An 18880-nucleotide genomic window follows, 5' to 3' on the forward strand; every position below is an offset into this window, starting at 1 on the left:
AGAGTATTTCAGGGGAAGCTTTTTGGAGGAGCTAATTTTCTTTTAACTAGAGTCTTAGGAGGTATAGTAGAAATGAATTAAGAGAAGTTGTTGAGGTTTGTTGGGATCAGAGCATTATCTGGGAGATTGAAAATAAACATTATTTGTTTATTCATTCATTTAACATCATCTTTGAGCATCTGCCAGATGGGCAGCCATTAGCAATATAAGTGCTCAGTGAATAAGACATCTTTGTTCTCATGGAGTGTACATCTTTGTAGAAAGGCCAACTGTAAACAATCACATAAATAAATGAACAAGAGAAATAGCTGATACTGCACAGCGTAGAACTAAAAAGAGAGACACGATAGTTAAGGATTGAGGGAATTACTTTAAAGTGCATGTTCATGGAAGTCCTCTCTGAGGAAATAATTTTAAACTGAGATCTTAATGACAAAAAGCAGCTAGCTGAATGAAAAAAAAATAACAAAAAATAGGGAAAAGTGTTCCAAGAAGAGGAAGCAGCTTAGGAAAAGGCCTGAGAGAGGAATGAGCTTAATGTATCCAGAAAATAGAAAGTAGGCCCACTCAGCTGAAACATGGTGGATGAACAGAAGAGTGGTTGGAGGTAAGTTTAGAGAGGCAGACAGGTATTATGAAAATATATGTGGCTCAATTATGAAGGTACTTTGAACACAGATTCAGAGGAACTGAGAAGAGAAGGTTATAATTTTGTTTTAGGTTACCTAGTTATTTTCAAGGTCTGCTCATTCAGCAAGTGCATAATGAGTACCCATTATTCACTAGCAGCTGTGCTGGACAAATCAGATGCTTATGTTTTGAAAGCTGAGATGGAGACAAAGCTATTGTCAGAGCTGGAGCAAAGGGCTTTTGCTAGGGATGGCTGATAGTTTTAAGAGGAATCAATGAATGAATGAATGGATCCTGAACATGTGTATTGAGGAGTTTGGATTTAAAATGGTATATAGAAGGAAAGTATCATAGGATCTTACACAAGAGAAGATCTTTGATAAAGATTATTTTAAGAGACTTCCCTAGTGGTGCAGTGGCTCTGACTCTGCACCCCCAATGCAGTGGGCCCTGGTTGGATCCCTGGTCAGGGAACTAGAGCCTACATACCACAACTAAAAGTTCACATATCTCAAATAAAAAAAAGATGTTCATGCTGAATAAAATTTGAAGATCCCGGGTGCCATAATTAAGACCTGGCATAGCCACATAAATAAATTTTTAAAAGAATAAATATTAAGAAAATAAGCTACAGTTTTTTATAAAAAGATTATTTAGAACCTGTGAATAACGTAAATTGGAAGCCAAAGCAATCAGAAGCAGAGATACCATCTGGAACAGTGTTGAAATAACACAGGTATGAAGCAAAAGACAAGATTGTTGGCAGTAGAAACAAGCATAGGGCAAGGGCCCAGGAATTCCGCAGGTATCCTATCTCTCAATTTATAAAGTGATTTACAATTTATGTCTCCTGTTTTATTATTCCCTTGCTATGTATTATTTTGTGGAATTGAGTTAATGTTCACCATCTTTTAGCCTATTGTTTAACAATCACAGTACTTATTTTGCTGCTAAAAACTCTCTAAACAACATTTTCCCATAAAATGTATTGCATTGCACAAAAATATATTTTAATAAATAATAGACAATAAATAGAAATATAGGATATTTGTACAGGAGTCTCTTTGTCTACAAAATAGAGCATTTTTGGTCTTTCATGAGAAGCTCCATGCTACCACTCAGCTGGGCCATTCCTGACCACAGACCTTCTGAAACATAATGTGTTCATTATTGTTTTAAGCCACTAAGTTTGAGATAATTTATTATGCAGCAATAGGTAACTAATATACGCATTCAGACTAGAGATCTCTTTAAGAAAATTAGAGATACCAAGGGAACGTTTCGTGCAACAGTGGGCACAACAAAGGACAGAAACGGCAAGGACCTTAGAGAGGCAGAAGAGATGAAGAAGAGGTGGCAAGAATACACAGAGGAACTGTACAAAAAAGGTCCTAATGACCTGGATAACCACACTGGTGTGGTCATTCAACTCAAACTAGACATCCTGGAGTGTGAAGTCAAGTGGACCTTAGGAAGCATTACTACAAACAAAGCTAGTAGAGCTGATGGAGTTCCAGCTGAGCTATTTTAAATCCCCAAAGATGATGTTGTTAAAGTGCTACACTCAGTATGCCAGCAAATTTGGAAAACTCAGGAATGGCCACAGGATTGGAAAAGGTCAATTTTCATTCCAATCTCAAAGAAGGGCAATGCCAAAGAATGTTCCAACTACCTTACTATTGTGCTTATATCACATACTAGCAAGGTAATGCTCAAAATCCTTCAAGCTCGGCTTCAACAGTACGTGAACTGGGAATTTCCACATGTACAAGCTGGATTTAGAAAAGGCAGACGAACCAGAGATCAAACTGCCACCATCTGTTGGATCATAGAAAAAGCAAGAGAAATCCAGAAAAACATCTACTTCAGCTTCATTGACTGTGCTGAAGTCAAGTCTTTGACTGTGTGGTCACAACAAACTGGAAAATGTTTATGGGAATACCAGATCACTTTACCTGCCTCCTGTGAAACCTGTATGCAGGTCAAGAAGCAACAGTTAGAACTGAGCATGGAACAATGGACTGGTTCCAACTGAGAAAGGAGTATTTCAAGGCTGTATATTTTCACCCTGGTTATTTAACCTCTATGCAGAATACATTATGCGAAATGCTGGGCTAGATGATTCACAAGCTGGAATCAAGATTGCCTGGAGAAATATCAACAACCTCAGATATGCAAATGGTAGCACCTTAATGGCAGAAACTGAAGAGGATATAAAGAGCCTTTTGATGAAAGTGAAAGAGGAGAGTGAAAAAGCTGGCTTAAAACAGCATTCAAAAAACTAAGATCATGGCATCTGGTCCCATCATTTCATGGGAAGTAGATGAGAAAAATGGAAACAGTGACAGAATTTTTTTCTTGGTCTCCAGAATCACTGCAGATGGTGATTGCAGCCATGAAATTAAAAGGCGCTTGCTCCTTGAAAGAAAAGCTATGACCAACCTAGACAGCATATTAAAAAGCAGAGACATTACTTTGCTGACAAAGGTCCATAAAGTCAAAGCTATGGTATTTTCCAGTGTTAAATGTCCTGATGTGAGAATTGGACCATAAAGAAAGCTGAGCACCAAAGAATTTATACTTTGAAACTGTGGTGCTGGAGAAGAGTCCCTTGGACAGCAAGGAGATCAAACCAGTCAACCCTAAAGGAAATCAACCCTGAATATTCATTGGAAGGACTGATGCTGGAACTGAAGCTCCAATACTTAGGTCACCTGATGCAAAGAGCCCACTATTGGAAAACCTTGATGCTGGGAAAGATTGAAGGCAGGATGAGAAGGCAAAGGCACCAGAGGATGAGATGGTTGGATGGCATCACTGACTCAACGAACATGAGTTTGAACAAACTCCGGGAAATAATGAAGAACAGGGAAGCCTGCCTTGCTGCATTTCATGGGATCACAAAGAGTTGGACACAACTTAGTGAATGAACAACAACGTATACATCTATGTCTTTGCCGTGTAATTGTGATGCATTTGGGTAGGGTGTTCTTACACTTAGCCCTTTGCCTCTGATTTGCTTTGGCCAATAGGAGGCTCTCTTGGGCCTCTGCCATTGCCATGAGAAAAACATATCCTGGCTAGACTGCTGGTCCAAGAAGAATGAGAAACATTTGGAGCAGACCAGATGTCTCCAGCCAGTCCAGAGACATGCAGTGAGAAGCAGAGCTACCAGTCTCAATTAACTGAATCCCAGCTGATCCACAGACACATGAGCAATAATAAATGATTATTGTTTGAGGCCACTGAGTCTGGGGTAGCTTTTCTAATAGTGAACTGGAGTCAGATAGAGTCAGAGGAGCCATGGGAACCTGAAGGTCTAGGCTAAGCCGGTGAGTAGGCTTCTAGCCTGAGGACCGAAGCCTTACTTTCTAGGGGCTAGGACTCACTTAGTAACTGGAAAGCCAATATCCCCCTGGCTAGAAAGAGAAGAGACTTGGTATTTGGAGTTGCAGGAAATTCATATCAAGACTGTTCATGAAACACCTATAGTGGGGTTTTTTTGTATTCTTTTCCTGAAGTTTCCCTAGTATATTCTCTTATAAAAAAAATTTGCACAATCACCACAGATAGTCATTGCAAAATTTGCACCTTCTTTTTGCCAGCACCAACTTTCTTCAGTCTGTTTTTATGTTTTCAGTTTTCTTGAGATCTTTTTCTTCTCATTAAGACCATGTCTTACAAGTCTGTGTTTGGCTTCATGAATTTTAAATCAGACTGAAGCCAGGTGTCTTGCCACTACCAAAAAGGGTATTTTTAATCCAAATTCAAAGATGACATCAAGTGTGGTACATTGGGCAAGCTTTCCCCAAATTTCTATCTAAGGCACTGAGGATGAAAGTCATCAGTGATCATTTGTTTCCACTGAAGTAGTTTATTGGTCATGTACTTCCTGGTTGGGACATTTACCATGTTGTTCATGATGATAATTAATCCTCAGGCAGTCAGAGAGGACTACAGTGTTTTCTGTGGAGAGATTATTGTGCCATGTGCAAACAAGCACAGAATAATGATGGGAAATTCAGGGCCTTGCAGACTATTCCAATAAAAATGGGTAAAGGTGGCCCGGGGAGGTTAGTTAGAGAGAGGAAATCAGTGAGTTTGAGTTCAAGGATGCTAATTAACATCATCAAAGTGGAATGGAATTCATATTGAAGGTTTTCTTTTGTAGATTAGAAATAGGAAAATTTTATTTATCTTTCTTTGAAGTAAGAAATATCCCAAGTATATATACATGTAAAAGCTACCTTTAAAAAAATACATATTTTAAGAGGTTTAGAAGTGAAACTGTGAGTAGAATATAAAAGCATTAAGATACTCTGGGGTATATTTCATTGGTACATTTACTCACAACCTGTCTTTCATATTGTACCCAAGGCATGTGTTAATGAGCTAATGAAACAGGCCATGTCATGTTTTATTGTTTGCTGGGCATCTGTTCAAGCTTATATCACTCACATATCCAAGACTTTGAAGATGCTGGTGGTGGTGATAATAAATACCTATAATTTTAATAACATCCTTTTTTCATAAAATAGACATAGTCTTAAATCATTTGTTGCAAATAAAAATTTAAGGCTATTGAAAATAGTTTAAATGTTTTTTGTTATGAAATGTATCAAGCATACCAAAGAGTGTATATGGCAGATACATACAGTTTAAAGAATGAAAATAAAACACCTAGCTGCCCATACCACATTTAAGAAATAGTGCTGTCTATATTTTTTAATCCACAAAATGTTTTTATTTAAAGGAAAAAATAGCACATGTATCATGAAGTAAGCATGTTAGAAATCAAATATAGGAGTATTAGGTTAGATAGGCAAAGGTGAGAAAGCAAAAGTTGATATAGAGAAGGCAGAAAAGCTGTTAGTGACTAAGAAAGCTAAGTGTATATAATGGCCTTTTTGATTAAGCAGGCTCTCAAGTTTAGAGTGGGTATGGTTGGTGAATGTTTTTATTGTTTAAATTGAATTTGTGCACCATTTAGAGGTACTCCAGGTCACTCACTGACAGCTATTGTAGCAAAACATCTCAAAAGGCAGTTTATTTGCTTGAGAGATGAAACATCACTATTAAGCTTGTAAATTGTTTAATAGAATACCATTTTGATCACAGGACAAGAACAGACCTTTTAAAAAATGAAGCTCAAGCCTTCAATTACCATCTGTCTATATGTCAGTAAGTCCCAAAGTAATCTCCATCCCAGTTCACTCCTGACCTCTGGAGCTGAATATTTTGTTGCTTATTCAATATTTCCATCTGGTGATATCCCACTCATCTCAGACTCAGTACTTATAAGACCAGATATATGATCTTTCTCCCCAGACCCACTCCATTATCCTCTGTCTTCACGAAGGGCACCACCATTCATCCAGATTTTCAAGTCAGAAACTTATGAGTCATCCTTAATGCTTGTTTCCTTCACCACACTTGTCCCCATGACTACCTTACTCCATCTCCTATATCCTCAGCTTAGCCAGAAATATAACTGGGAGAGAGCAGAGAAAGCAAGTTGGTTTCCTCAGCACCCTCTTCAGCGGTAGACTATGGTAGTTAAGAACAAACAATAAAAGGCCTCAAATTCTTTATCTTTCCTCCCATCACTTCCCATCAAATGGTATGGATCTATGACTCTTTCCCTTGAACCTCAGTAGGATTGTGAGCCCCTCATTCGATCAGAGTACAGTAGAAGTGACACTACCTGAATTCTCAGTCTGTGCCAGGAAAGGGTCTCTTAGAATACTCACTCTCTTGAAACACTCCCTCTCCCCACTCCCCACCTCAGAACCTAAGCGCCATGAGTGAGAGACTGAATAAGGGCTCCAGTCATCCATCCCAGGTGTGCCTGGTTGATGTATGGGTCAATAAGCCATTTTATTGGAAGTAGATCCCGGGTAGTTCAGCTGTTCTAGCCCCAACCCTCTGGGGCTAGATTCATCCCCAGCTTTTTTAGGTCTTCCCAGCTGAGACCCCAGACATCATGAAGCAGAGTCAGATCTTCTCTGTTCTCTTCCTGAATTCCTGACCCATAGGATCTGTGATCATAGTAAAATGGTTGTTGGTTTTTGCCACTAATTTTTGGGTTGGTTTGCTATACAGAAATAGATAACTAGACTACAGATCTTTTCTATGTGCTTGTTGTTAAGACAGTGCTGAAAAGATGTTGGGAGGAACAGTATAAATATACTTTCAAAACTTCACTGATTGAATTCTAAGGTTTAGAGAGAAGTCAGTTGCTCTAGTCAGCTCTGGCTGCCATACCAAAATATCACGGCCTGAATTGACTTAAATGACAGAAATTTATTTACTAACAGTTCTGGAAATGAGAAGTCCAAGATGGAGGTTCTAGAAATTTGGTTTCTGATGAGAACTGTCTTCCTGGTTTTCAGATGACTGTCTTTTCACTGTGTGCTCACGTGGTAGAGAGCCCAGCAAGCTCTCTGGTATCTCTCCTTATAAGAACATTCATCCACACTCTTATGACTTCATTTAACCTTAATTACTTCCTTACCCTAAATACACTGGCAGTTAGGACTTCAACTTGTGAATTTTGCAGGGACACATATATCCGGTCCATAAGAAGTCAAGAGCAGTAGCTGGGAGGGGGTTTGGGGGAGAATGGATACATGTATATGTAAGGCTGAGTCCCTTCGCTGTTCACCTGAAACTACCACAACATTGTTGATTGGCTATACCCCAAAACAACATTAAAAGTTTAAAGTTTGAAAAAAACAAAAAGGGCAATACCTTGTTGATGCCCTCACTGGCCCACCATCGATGGCACAAGCTGCAGTCTAGCTTTACCCCATGCCTCCCGCTTTTGCATGGTCCACAATGTCATCCTCTCTGGCCTGAGCAATTCCTATAACTTCTTCCTTCACCTCCATGTTTACAATTCTCCCATCCACTAGTCTTTCTCCATACCACCAGAGATCTCAAAATGCAAATCTGATGCTGTGGTGCCTTCATCTCAACCCCCAGTAACATCCCATCACTCTGTGGATAAATACTGAAATCCTGAACGTGACCCAGAAAACCCTGCATAATCTGACCCAGTCTATCCCTCCAGACTCTCGTCTTACCATTTGAACCCTCACTGTCTACATATCAGCCCCAAGAGCCTCTCTCCTACCTCAGACTTACCATTCTCTTTTGTATGTGCAGTCCTTGCAACCTACTATGCAATCCTTGTGTACCTCTTTACTTTTACTAAATTATCCCTTATTCATCCTTCCTGTGTCAGCTCCAGTGTCACTTCCTCACGGAAACAGTTCCCGAAAGCCTCAGTCTCAGTCAGGTACTCTTAGTGCTGTTGTCATAAAAGTATGTTCATTTTCCCCATTAAAAATGTCTCAGTTTGGAGTTACATGTTTATCTGTGTGGTTATGATTGTCTGACTTCCCTTCTAGACTATAAACTATGAATGCAAGGATGCTCTGGTTTTCTCACTGGTGTGAACACCTAAAACAGTGCCTTATATGTAGAAGATACTCAGTAAATAAACGAATAAATGGAGGAAATACAACTGGTTAATCAATGAAATTGCTTTCCACTTTCGCCACTTTTCACCTGTTAAATTCACAAGTAAAACAATTCTACTCAGTGACAAGACAGTCTCAAACTTAGCCGGTCAAGGTACGTATCAGAAGAAACTTTCTGTAAAACAGTTTGCAGAATGTTTAAGAAATTTTAAAATGTTCAGATATGTTTACCTAGTGATTCTAATCATAGACTCTATCTGTGGTAGCCAGCTTCCAAGATGGCCGCCAGTGAGCCACACCGCCTAGTATTCCTTGTCTCACTCCTTCTCATACTGTGCTAGGTTGGTCTGTATGACGAATAGCATACCACAGAAAAGACAGTGTGTCACTTCCAAGATAGGGTATGAACGATTCTGGAACTCCCCTCCTGGGTGTGCTCTTACTCTACTAGATCATTTGCTCTGGGGAAGCCAACTACAATGTCAGGTGAGCCACCCTACAGAGCGGCCCAGGTGGCAAGGAACTAACACCGACTGTCAACAACCAGCTGAAGGAGCTTGGGCGTGGACTGTCCAGCCCCTTTAAGTGACTGTAACCCAAGCTAACAGCTTAACTGCAATCTCCTGGGAAATCCTGAGCCATAACCAGCCAGCTAAGCCATTCCTAGATTCCTGACCCTCAGAAACTCTGAGATAATAAGTGTTTGTTGTTTTAAGATGCTGTGTTTGTGGGTAATTTGTTATGTGGCAATGAATACTCCATCCTAAGGAAAATCTTCTTAAAATGTTTTAGTAGTTTGTTAATGTTGGCATATGCAGACTTTATATAGTATAAACATTTTTCATCTTAAGGAAAGAATTAATTCATGGAAATGCTTTCAGTTGCCAAAGAATGGGAAATCCAATTAAATAGATATAAAAGTAAGGAAACACATTTTACTCTAACTGAACATGCAGAAGCAATCAGGCATCAAGGGACAGTTAACAAGAGAACTCCAGATATCAAGGTTTTTCCTCTCTGTTCTGCTTCCTAGTGTCCTCTTTATTATCAAGCTTGTAGTGGTTTGGCTACAGTAGTCCTGAGTGTGGCTCATCAAGACAGAGCACCTTCCACAGGTGCCACTTTTTTCTGGATCTCTTTCTAGGAGTTCTGCAGTAGACTTTCCTTATGTCTTATTGCCTAAAATTGGACCACATGCCCATTCCTAAATTAATCGTTGGCAACAGCAGTGACTGCCTGAACAAAATTAGGGTTCGTTAGTAAGGAGGGAGAGGAAAGTAGATCCTTGATGAATGACGGTCAAGCCTCTCATTTCCCACTGGCTACCACTTTATGTCATCCTGCTCACCTGGAGTATAACTTCACCCTTAATGGATATCCCAGTTGTTGCCCCTCCAGTCCAAACTGCCTCTGAAGCAGCCCATGTGATTGCACATGTAGTCATATAATTTCCTGCTGAAGTCAGTCTCCTAGCACCTAAATAATAAGATACAACCCTCTGGACCTCTTACCTACCTAACTAGTCTTGTCCTTCACCTCCTTTTTCCACTGTCTGCTTCAGCAATATAGAACTAATACTGGTGCCCTAAAGGCATTCATACCTTATTTTCCTGGTTAATTCCAGGTTATTATTCAGAACCAGATTCAGCTAATAGTTCTCACACTGAAGCCTTCCTTGGTAAAACTAGTCACTCCCTTCTCTATACTGTAAGCATAGCTTTCTTTTCATAAAACCAAACTGTTTCCTAAATACTGTCTTTCTCCCTTGCTGAACTTCTTCTAAAGGTCAAGGGGGAATACCTAATTCTCAAATCTATGATGCCTGGCATAGTAAGCACACACAAAAATTAATTAAATATGCCTGGCATAGTAAGCACACACAAAAAATTAATTAAACTGCATCTGCTGCACATTTACATGGTATGTCAAACACCGTCATATACTGTACATCTCAAAGCAAGCCAAGTTTCCCTTTGGTGCTCTTTGCTTATCTCAAAGAATTAATCAATCAGCATTCCCTACTGCCCCTCTAAGCAACCCCTCGGAAGACTATCTGCTGCCCTCTAGCTATTCAAAGCTTTCCCCATCTGAAGGCTACCCCTTGCTGGAGAATTTGAGCTGTCAAGTCTTCCTTCTCCATCCTGACCCTTCTTCATCAGAATCATTCCCATTCATCTCAGCAAGAACTGACTGGTGGGGAGTACAGGAAGGGGCTGGCTAGCCCTAGACCAAAGAATTCCTGACATTTAAATTCCCTGACAACCCTGCTCTCTAATGTGTGAGGAAAAGCTTAATACTTTATTATATAGAAGCACTTCTTAAAACAGACTTTAGTTATACACTTATCACATCTTATCAGTTTCTCTCCCATGATTTACATCAGATCAGATCCTCAAGATTCCTGAAAAAAAAATACTATGATATGTACTGTTTCTAATCTTGTTACTTACATGCTTTGGATTCTTGGAACTTTTAATTTATATTATTAGAAGACTTAATTATAGGTTTAAAATTCTTTGTTGATACATCAATGAAACATGTCATTTACTCATATATAAACCTACTTTTTAAACTATTGAAGATATTTTTAAGTATTTCTATTACATATTAAACAAGATAGAATCTAAGTGCTAATATAATAATGAACATGGAAGTGTCATCATATATTGTTGGCTCCCAGGAAATAGGAGATTCTGTTTTCCCCTTTGCTTCCTTCTTATCCCTAAATTTAGAGAGTCTTTATTAAAATTTTCCTTGCCTTTTTTTTTTTTTTTAAAAAGGCTAGTAGGGACTTTCCTGTTGGTCCAGTGACTAAGACTCTGCACTCGCAATGCAGGGGCCCAGGTTCAATCCTTGGTCAGGAACTAGGTCCAACATGCTGCAACTGAGAGATCGCCTGCTGTCACTAAAACCAGCACAGCCAAATAATATTTTTTTCAATTAGGCTGATAAACATTTTGGCTCTTGTTTAGCTTCTTAAAATAGGTGAAGAGGCTAATTCAAACCAGACATTTAAGATGGTAAAATGTGACGTTAGAGAATGTGATCTCTCACCAAACCCAAATTTATGCTGCATAAATATATTTTAAAGGTAAATTATAAAGGTAGCAGCTTAGTATATGAATCTGAAGTAGGAAGCATGAAACAGGAAATATTTGCATTCTTTCTTTAAAGTACCCTTATCACTCTTCTGAAAGTTTGACTTGGCAGGTTCTGGTTGGGGCTTGGACATCTTCCTGGGTCAGTTAGCTTGCCTTTGTTCTGTGACCATGGACTAGACCTTTAATCCCAAGCAGCAGCCACTTTACAAAATACACTTTGATCTCATGTAAATAGGTATATACAAATGCATTACTACCATTAGGAAAGCAACTTAAAGTGCATGTCCCGCAGACAGCTCAGCAGCAGAGCAGAACATTGTATCTGAGGAAACCCAGTGCCACTATCTTGGGAAACACCTTGCAAGCTTCAGGTTGTGTTTTTGAAACTAGCCTTACTTGAGCAAAAAGGTCAGGTTACAATGAATAAGAAACCTACATTTTTAAATTAATATACTTCAGTCTGACAGTCATTCAGTAGGTATGTTGACATATATTATCTTTCTGAAAAAGAGAAAATCCCATCAACAGTGAATATCAACTGTATGTATCTTCCTTCTGTAAATTGCACAAATGTAAGTTGATGCTGTAAGTATATCTGAATCTCATTTACTCTGACTGCATTCATTCATTTCATATCAATTCTATATATCTGATGTATGAAGATACTAATTCGGATATGATTATTAAACCACATCAAAAATTGTGCGTTAACTTTTCCTTTGTAATAAAGCATGCTCTCTTAATGTATACATGGCAAGCTGACAGAAATGGATGGAGGGGCTTTGTTTCATTTGTAACCAAGTTCACGACAGGTAGTAATTTAATATTCAGGGAATAAATTTTCTGATTAATTTAGAATGGAATTACTGATTTATGACATGATTAACTTACAATAGCAGATTTCAAAAGACTATACATTAATTATTTCTTGGTTATCTGAATTTGCTGAGTATTTTCAGTGACTGTGTACTATTGCATTAAAAATGTAAAAGTGATGAATAATAAAATGTCAATCACAGTAAGGAAAATATAAAACTGAATCTTTTATTGGAAATCTTCCAAGAATTATTCTGAGATAGAACTCTATCAGATAATTTATCTATTATATTAATATTCACATAGAGATAGATATATAGATGCCATACCTGGATTGTGAGTTTCTTGAGAACAGGCTATTTATTAATAAATATATTCGTATTTATATTACTTTACAAAGAATCTAACTCAGAAACTAAATAAATGTTATATGAATAAATGAGGATGGTATACAAGCCACAAAAAATTAATTTCTTAAATGATAATTTAAGCATTTGAGACCAAGAAATGTAAAATTTTATATTCATTACCCTTTTTTCTTTTTTAGCAGCTTTATTGAGATAAATCTTACATATCATAAAATTGTTGTTCAGTCCCTTAGTTGTGTTCAACTCTTTGGGACCCTGTGGACTACAGTACACCAGGTTTCCCTGTCCTTCACCATCTCCTGGAGTTTGCTCAAACTCATGTCCATTGAGTTGGTGATGCCATTCAACCAGTTAGTCTTCTGTCCTCTGCTTCTCCTCCTCCCTTCAATCTTTCCTGGCATGAGGGTCTTTTCTAATGAGTTGTCTCTTTGCAGCTGGTTACCAAAGTATTGGAGCTTCAGCTTCAGCATCAGTCCTTCCAATGAATATTCAGGATTGATTTCTTAGGATGGACTGATTTGATCTCATTGCTGTCCAGAGGGCTCTCAAGAGTCTTCTCCAACACCACAATTCAAAACATCAATTCTTCTGCACTCAACCTTCTTTATGGTCCAACTCTCACATCCATACATGACTGCTGGATGTAGCTTTGACTGTAGCTTTGACTATACGGACTATACTACAGCTTTGACATATTTTGACTATATGTCAGCAGAGTGATGTCTCTGCTTTTTAATATGCTATCTAGGTTTGTCATAGCTTTTCTTCCAAGGAGCAAGCGTCTTTAAATTTCATGGCTGCAGTCACCATCCGCAGTGATTTTGGAGCCCAAGAAAAAAGTTTAACCCATTTCAAAATTACAGTTAGTAATTTTTAGTAACTTTATCAAGTAATACAATCATCACCATAAATCAATTTTAGAAATTTTCTCACACACCTCATTAGCTCCCTCATGGCCATTTACAGTTCCCACCCCGGACCAGGCAACCACTAACCTCCATTTCATAAGAATAAAATCATACAGTATGTGGTCTCATGGATGGCTTCTCTCACTGAGCATCGTGCTTTTGAGGTTCATCCATGGTATAGTGGGTGTCAGCACTTCCTTCTCTTTTTTTGCACAGTAGCATTCCATTGAATAGACATATCTGCTCATTAACTTTTAAATTGTTTAAAAGAACACAAAATTACTTAATGTAATAGATAAACATATTTTTGTTCATTTAACAAGCATTTGTTGAAAGTTAAATATGGCCTAAATGATTAAAAATGGTGAAGGTGACTAACACTATATCCAGTCCTTAAGGAAACAAGCAAATAAGCAGGCATACAATTCATAGAGAATTAAGAACTGTTTTGAAATATGCATAAGGTTATGTTTGTTTAAAGAGGAAAGTATATGTTGGGGGTGTTTGCAAATGCTTCTTAAAGAAGTGATATTTGAACTGGATGTGTTCTATTTACTGGGCACAGAGGCCTGAGGAGGAACAGGCCTGGATTGTTCAGCACAAATGCCAGTATGCTTCTGTCTGGCTTATGTTTTAAAAGGATCACCCAGGCAGCTGGATGAACATTAGACCCTAACCTTGTATGTATTTAATTTCACAAGTGTGGGGGCTTATATGAAGGATTAATTCCTGGAAGTAGGACTGACAGGTCACAGGGCAAATACATTTGTAATTGTGAAAGAAATTACAAAATTTCTATCCAGTTTCCACTCCTACCAGTCATATTTGATAGGTCTGTCTCTTTACAGCCTCACCAACACTGAGTGAAGCCTTAAGGAGATGGAAAGTGTGGGTATTTTTGATCAGAAGCCCCCAAATCAAGATGTTGTCAGGGTTCCATTCCTTCTGGAGCCTCTAGGGGGAATCCCTTTCCTTACCCTTTCTAGTCTTCACTTTCATTTTTTTGGTTTGTGGCTTCATCCTCCATTTTTTATCCTTGCTACTTCCCTTTTATGAGGATTCTTTTGACTGCATTAGGCTCATCCAGTTATGGGATAATTCCTCCATCTCCGGGAGTTGGTGATGGACAGTGAAGCCTGGCATGCTGCAGTCCATAAGGTTGCAAAGAGCCAGACATGAATGAGCAACTGAACCAAACTGAACTGAAGATCCTAAGTTTAATCAGAACTGCAAAGTCCCCTTTACCATGTAAGGTGACATTCACAGACTCTAGGGATTAGGATGTGGCTGTCTTTGTGGGGGACCATGATTAGCCAACCATAGGAAGATTTGTCATTCATCTGTGATAGGAAATGCAAATATTTGATTGGCCAAAAAAGTTGTTCGGATTTTCCTGTTAAGCTGTTATCAGATCAGATCAGTCGCTCAGTCGTGTCCGACTCTTTGCGACCCCATGAATCGCAGCACGCCAGGCCTCCCTGTCCATCACCAACTCCCGGAGTTTACTGAAACTCACATCCATCGAGTCAGTGATGCCATCCAGCCATCTCATCCTCTGTCGTCCCCTTCTCCTCCTGCCCCCAATCCCTCCCAGCATCAGAGTCTTTTCCAATGAGTCAGCTCTTCACATGAGGTGGCCAAAGTCCTGGAGTTTCAGCTTTAGCATCATTCCTTCCAAAGAAATCCCAGGGCCGATCTCCTTCAGAATGGACTGGTTGGATCTCCTTGCAGTCCAAGGGACTCTCAAGAGTCTTCTCCAACACCACAGCTCAAAAGCATCAATTCTTTGGCGCTCAGCCTTCTTGACAGTCCAACTCTTACATCCATACATGACCACAGGAAAAACCATAGCCTTGACTAGACGAACCTTTGTTGGCAAAATAATGTCTCTGCTTTTGAACATGCTATCTAGGTTGGTCATAACTTTCCTTCCAAGGAGTAAGCGTCTTTTAATTTCATATGGGAAAACCCAAATGACCTTTTTTGGCAAATCCAATACTTTTCCTTATTGTCTTTTGTCTTCAGTTATTGTCTGTGGTTCTTTTGTTTTTATTTTTACTATGTGGAGTTTATCCTGATAAATTGTGTGAAATGCAGATCAGTGTTGTTTTTCCCAGAAGGTTGTTCAGTTATTCCAGCGCCATTTACTAAAAAGTCCAACTTTTCCCTAAAATATATTAAATTCCTATGTGTAGTTTGATTCCTGGACTTCCTATTTTGTTTCATTGTTTGTCTGTCTAAAGGTGCACATTTTTAAAAAGTTACTGAGGTTTTATGATGTAATATCTGCTACCTTACTGAATTATCTTTTTGCTTTAGTAGTTTTTCAGTTGGGTCTCTTGGTTTTCCCCAATATGCAGTTATATTATCTTCAAATAGTGATAAACCCTTCATTTCTAATTTTTATACACCTATCCGTTTTTCACCACTTCTATTACTTTGTTAAATAGCCATGATATTGTATTCACCTCTGTCCTGTTCCTTATTTTAGGAAGAAAGGATCATATGTTTCCCCATAAAGTGTTTGCTAACTTTTGGGTGATCATGTGTGTTCATGTGCATGCACACACACACACTTGTCATATTAAAGAAATACACATCTGGAATGAGGGCATTTTTCCCCCCTTATTAAAATAGTTCCTGGGCTTCCCTGGTGGTCCAGTGGTTAAGAATCCACCTTGCAGGGTGAGGGAACCTGGTTCAGTCCCTGGTCCAGGAAGATCCCATATGCAGTGGAGCAACTAAGCCCATGAGCCACTAGCACTGAGCTTGTGCTCTGGAGCCCACTTGCTGCAACTACTGAAGCTCATATGCCCTAGAGCCTTTGCTCCACAAGAATGGAGAAGCCACCACAATGAGAAGCCTGCCCATGGCAATGAAAGGTAGCCTCTGCTCCCTGCAACTAGAGAAAACCCTTGTGCAATAACGAAGACCCACCACAGCCTGAAAAAATTAAGTAAATAAATAAATCTTTCAAAAAATAGTTCCTGTTTCTGTAGAAACTTCATTTATTTATTTATTTATTTGGCTGTCCCGGGTCTTAGTTGCAGCACTTGGGATCTTTAGTTGCAGTGTGCAAATTCTTAGGGCGGCATTTGGGATCGAGTTCCCTGACCAGGAATCAGACCAGGGCCCCCTGCCTTGGAAGCACAGAGTCTTAGCCATTGGACCACCAGGGAAACCCCTAAAAGCTTCATTTTTAGATTAATTTGTGATGGATTAAGCTATCATAATTCAACTATATAGTTCTTTTTTTCTATCCACTATTCAATGTCATGCAATAGTAAAGGCAATAAAAATGCAGCAAGCTTATGAAGTACTATTTTTCTAAAAGGAACAGGAGGCATTTTCATTTTTATTATTGTACTTTTGGTTATGCAGACACTTTAATGATATAAATGTTTATGTCCCCTATAAATCTCACCAGAAATTACTTTTGTTTCTGTTGACTAAGTTAAACAGTCTATAGTAGGATAGAGTACTGGGTACAAGTGGTCCAAAGTAAGATAAAAGACTGTGATAAAAATGCCAGGTCTTAAAAGAGAAACTGGTTTATGCACTAAACATTTTGTGCTTTGGTCTAATATTAACGTGACGTCTGTGTTAAATGACAGAACCAGTGCTGAGTCACATTATGTTTCCCAGCACTGTATACTTTCTGTCCTACGTGACAGTTTTGTCATTGTAAGAGATTTTAGAAATTAAAATGGGAAACAGGGTCTTAGGTTATCTTCCTGACCAAAACTGTCTTTCCTGGAATCACAATATTATGATGGTTTTTATGCTCTTGTATCTTGGATGTCATAAGCTGTGTGCAATTTAGGGGATCCTTTCTCATTACAGGAAGGTTCTTCTTTCCTTTAACACTGTGATCTGTCCTGTGACAAATCTGTACTATACACTGTGTAAATGGCTAATAAGTCAATTGCAAACCAACTGAACGTACAAATCTTAGTGCTGGTGCTGGAATCTCTTCAGAATAGTCATTGTGATATCAAAGTTTGTTTCAAAATTTGCAACCGTCAAGTGTCAATCAAAACCCAAAGATGAAGCTTTAATGAATTCTCATGCTTTAGGTATGCTGCCTTTTTAGATTTTTTTGGTTCTCTGCTATTTTTACTGTACTGTTTCATTTAAATTTTCTACACGCTAACTTCATTTATGTATTTGAAATAGGATTGCAGTATATACATTTAAAAAAATACATATTTTAGTAAGTGCTTTTTTTTCCCATCAAGAATAGAATTTTGTAGAATTCATCTTTAGTATATCTGGAGAGATAATATGGTTTTTATCTAGGCTATTAATATGATATATTAACTTTGTACATTTTAAAATCCATTCTCAAATTTCTAAAATTAAATGCTGTTATTTGTCTGTAATGTTTTATGAAGCAGTCTATGCACTGTTTCTCCCTGTGTGGCTTTTTTGATTATTACACAATAGTAGGTTGCATATTTGTAACTGTTGCTATAAGTGGAACTCTCTTTTTGTTTAAAAGCATATAAAATTGAGAATTTGATCTGACCGATGGTTGAAGATTCCCTTCAGCGTGGTGAAAGAGGTGGGGCTAAATCTGAGGTCATTTTTCAATGACCTCTCTGTTTAAGTTTTCTTACTGTTTTTTATTTTGTCACCACATAATGGTGGAAGAAGAAGGATTGCAGTATGGGCAGCAGGAAGTAAAGTGTTTAGGTTCATTCATCTTTCTGGATTAATGGGTGCTTTCTAGTTAGTTTGAGGTTTCAAAGAAACACTGTGAAATGAGCTTTGTTCTACATATGGCTTCATCATTCTTCTCAGGGAGCTCGCTGCCTAAAGTAGAGCTGTCCACTAGGATAGCCACCAACTCCTTGTACCTGTTGAGTACTCGAAATGTCACTGGTGATATGCTATAAGTGGAAAATACACACTTAGTATAAAAGACTTAGTATAAAAAAGAATATAAAATATTTTAATAGTAATTATGATTATGTATGATTGTATATGATTATTAATATTGATTCTATGTTTTAGTAATATTTTAGATATATAAGGAGATAAAATGTCATTAAGATTAATGCCACCTGTATTTCTTTTCTCTTTTTTAATGTAGCTACTAGCAAATTTTTAATTGCATATGAGGTATATACATTATATTTTTATTTGACATCACTGGTCTAGAGTCAGTAGGTTTGTGTATGCTTACTTAAAGACACTACTGTAATTTTTGTAATGTAAAAAGATGAAATTAAATAAACTACAATTATATCTTCCCTTATACCTTTTTTCTTCTTATGGGAATAAACTTTGTTGAATAGTGTGATTTAATCATACTCCGTTATAATAATGGGTTACCTCCTCTGATTTTTCTGTCTACCTGGTTATAAGAGGATGCAGTTCCTTCATTATGCCCTTGACATTTTAACACAAGTTAAATAGGATTCCTGTATCTTGGAATACTAGCACTTAATTAAGAACTGATACAAATATAGAAGAGTTAGTTTGAAGGTTTAAGTTTCTATTAATATTTTTGCCTTATCCTGTAAGTATATATAGAGAGAAATATAGATAGAGATCTACAAATACATACT

The 18880-nt window shown here is 38.1% G+C and overlaps 1 protein-coding gene across 3 annotated transcripts in view; it reads left to right on the forward strand.

The window, feature by feature from the left end:
- Nucleotides 1-18880, forward strand: part of PDSS2 (decaprenyl diphosphate synthase subunit 2) — a 276315-nt gene that overhangs the window by 196169 nt on the left and 61266 nt on the right.

The sequence above is a fragment of the Bos taurus genome, chromosome 9 (assembly GCF_002263795.3).
Source record: "Bos taurus isolate L1 Dominette 01449 registration number 42190680 breed Hereford chromosome 9, ARS-UCD2.0, whole genome shotgun sequence".
NCBI lineage: Eukaryota > Metazoa > Chordata > Mammalia > Artiodactyla > Bovidae > Bos > Bos taurus.